General features: G+C 38.7%; 1 protein-coding gene across 2 annotated transcripts in view; it reads left to right on the plus strand.

The window, feature by feature from the left end:
- The first annotated feature begins 456 nt into the window (after positions 1 to 456).
- PXK (PX domain containing serine/threonine kinase) overlaps positions 457 to 3,184 on the plus strand; it is a 24,803-nt gene continuing 22,075 nt past the window's right edge. For both annotated transcript variants that reach the window (XM_009997002.1, XM_009997003.1), the window contains exons 1-2: positions 457 to 501; positions 1,176 to 1,223. The gene's annotated coding sequence lies outside the window, so the exon portion shown is untranslated. The remainder of the gene's footprint in view (positions 502 to 1,175; positions 1,224 to 3,184) is intronic.

Raw genomic sequence — 3,184 nt, forward strand, 5'->3', positions numbered from 1 at the left:
GTTACTGAAGCACAGCCCAAAGCTTCTGTGGCAACTTTTTTCAACAAAACCAGTTAGAGTCTGAGCAGCTGTAGGTGTCTGCTGGCAGTTTATTCTGTCATGATGGTGGCACTAATTCCAGGGGGCTACTTGTTAGACACTGGAGGTGAGGTTTCTTCAGCTGTTGTTGGTAGAGGCGCGTGGCGAGTGTGCTCTTACTGTCCTTCTCCTTAACTGAATGAAAGTGTTCAAGTGTTTCACAGGCTCTTGGACCTCTCCTTGCCTTTTACGCCATGAAGCAGAGAGTCAGCTGCTGGTGATTGATCTGAGCAAACCCAGCTCTTACCTTCACCTAGGCACTGAAAATCTGGGGCCAATTTTTCTCAGTTGAATAGTGGTCATATTTGGAGAAGTACCTTTCTTTAGCTCATTAGTTCTTATTTCTAATTACTTTTTTTTTCCTTTTATTAGGAATACATCATCCGTGTTCAGAGAGGAGTTTCAGCAGAAAACAGTTGGCAGGTAATTTCTTAAACTGTGTTTTATGTAACCAGGATGCCTTTTGAAAAATAATTTGAAAGTTATCTCTCCTAGCTTTTTTAATTTGAGCAGGAGAGAGAAGTGTTGGCTTGGAATTGAGAACACGAAGTGCTTGAATACTTTTGGTTGAAAACGAAGAGAAAACCAGTCTTGCTGCCAGCTACAGAAGGCATGTTGTCTGCTGTGATTGTGAATATTCCAGAAAAAAATGCTTGTCATGTATTACTACTGTGTGTTGGTATGACCATCATTTTTAAATCTCAAATGCCAGTTTGCCTTCTTTAGTGCTAAAATTACAGCCCTGCTGCTACATGACCAACAAAACCTAGAAGCAGTACTGGAGATGACTTTGAGAAGTTGTTACATCTAATATGGCAAAAATGCTTTGTTTGCAGACAACTTGCCTCACCATTATTTTTTAAGCTGTTTTAAGATAACGTTTAGAAATGCATTTTATTACTGGTTGAGATGAGATTAAAAGGTCTTCTTTAATCTCTAGCAATGTGATATAAATCCAGCTGTTATGCATTTGTACAAAAATGGTTAAAAGAAGAAGATTATAAATGGGAATTAGTTTTATCTGATGGGATTTTGAGGAGTAAAATGCTCATGGGCAAAGAAATGTGTTTCTTGAACTTTGTCTTTATATTTTGCAGATTGTGAGGCGATACAGTGACTTTGACTTGCTTAATAATAGCTTGCAGGTAACTTTCACTCTTGTTATATAAATATAAAATTCATTGTATTTTAAATGGTTTGGGATATTTTCATATATTGCAATGAAGACAAAGAAATACCAATTCACATAGCTATAAAGAGAAACTATGACTTTAAGATGTAGCGTGAATGTATACTTGTTTCACTTGTATGTTTTCTCTTGTGAAATTTTGGTTTTGGCATAAACAGGACCAGTTTATATGGAAATAGAGGAAACTGGCAGATACTGAATCTTTGCCTTCAGTGCTGTGACTTGTTCCGGTGTCCTGTGTTCCTGCTTGTGCCTCCTTTGGTTTGAAGAAAGCCAAGGCACATACTAACCTTATAAATCCAGCATTGAAGTGCTATGTGTCTCATTATTTATTTTCATCCAGAAGCACAACCAGATGCTGCTTATCATGTGATGGTTTTCTCTATCACTGGAAAGGGTTCCCTAGTTAAACACTGGACTTACTGTGTCTTTTATTTTGCTTTTTGGGACAATTATTTCTTTTTAGTTAGTGTGGGAAAAGGCAGGGTGTATGAGTGTGTTTGGGAAAAGGGGGGAAGCAGCAATGACTGGCATCTGCAGGAATGAAACTTGTTACTCAAGATTTCCATAGTATTATCCAAGCAAGATGAAAAGTGAACACTTCTGTGATTAGAGGATAGATTTTTGTGACTTCAACATTTTTTTTCCCCCTTGTTAAATGTTGTGTGAATTCAACACACGACACTCCTCAGTTCTTTCCATTCAGAACTCTTAGCAACAATATTTCATAGCAATATTCAGATCCCATGAGTTATTTTTAAACGCTTCAAACTCTCATCTGGTGTGTATTAGAAATTAGAGTAAACAAACAAAATCCAAACAAACAAACCCAACCCCCTCCAAACAGTTTAAAGCAGTAAGAAAATACCAAAACCTAGTCTCCTTCCTTCAAAACTAAAATGTTGCTGGAAAAACTGGAAGAGCTTCTTTTGGGTGTAAAGCCCCAAATTCTTCAATTCTTGTGGCATACTTGACCTCTCTGTAGGTTTGGGTGGTTGTGTTTGAACACACAGCTGCAGCTGAGTTGGAATGCAACTTTTTTGCTGCTTTTTTCTTTCTGCTTTTCTGGTGCTATTACCTCATAATAGTAGGGATTGAATATTTCCAAACTGCCTAGGCTAGTCCTACACCTTGAAAACAATGAGATGTGTATACATGTAAGCCTGATCTGCATCTGAAAGTTTGGAGCCAGATTCCCTGAACTCTCAGCTGTGTACTGGATTGAAAATTCCTTCCAGACAGTCCTGCATTTATTCCTCTTTCCTTACTTGACAGAGATGTGTGGAGATCATTGGCCTCTCCTCTGTTAAGTGAACAGCATTTGCAGGAAGATATCTGGCTTTTGTGAAGCATTTTATTGCAGCTTTTGAACAGACATTCCTGAGTGGGCTGTGGTTTGAAGATAAGAATGTTAATTCCCAGGTTCATCTGTTGTGAAGCCCATCCTGGCTCCAGTGCTGAGCTGGGGCCTCTGAGAAGTACTGCTCATGTTTTAAAGCATGCAAGGTCTGCCCAAGGTCAGGACCTCACTGAGGTGTTCTGTGGTAGATGGTGTTCTGACTGTGCTGTGTGTTTTGGCAGACAGCTACAAACACTTGGGGGTGAATGTTACTTTCTGCTGAAAAATAGCAGACGTGTGGTTTCTTTAAATACATTTGAAAGCAAATAACAATGGTTTGAAAGCATCTGAACTAGAATCCTTTTCTGTCTAATGTTAGCTAACTGCCTGGTCAAGAAGGTAAAGGTGATTGTGATTTGACAGGCTTTTCAGGTGAGTAATAACAGAAATTAATTTAGTTTTTGAGAAAAACAAAAGAGAACAAAGGAAAGGGATTGCTACTTCTACCCCAGTTTGTTGAACCAGTCCTCTTTAAAATGAAAGTTGGTCCAACACCAAAAGTCCTGATCTTCTTCCTG

The sequence above is a fragment of the Chaetura pelagica genome, unplaced genomic scaffold, assembly GCF_000747805.2.
Source record: "Chaetura pelagica isolate M959 unplaced genomic scaffold, ChaPel_1.0 scaffold364, whole genome shotgun sequence".
Lineage (NCBI taxonomy): Eukaryota > Metazoa > Chordata > Aves > Apodiformes > Apodidae > Chaetura > Chaetura pelagica.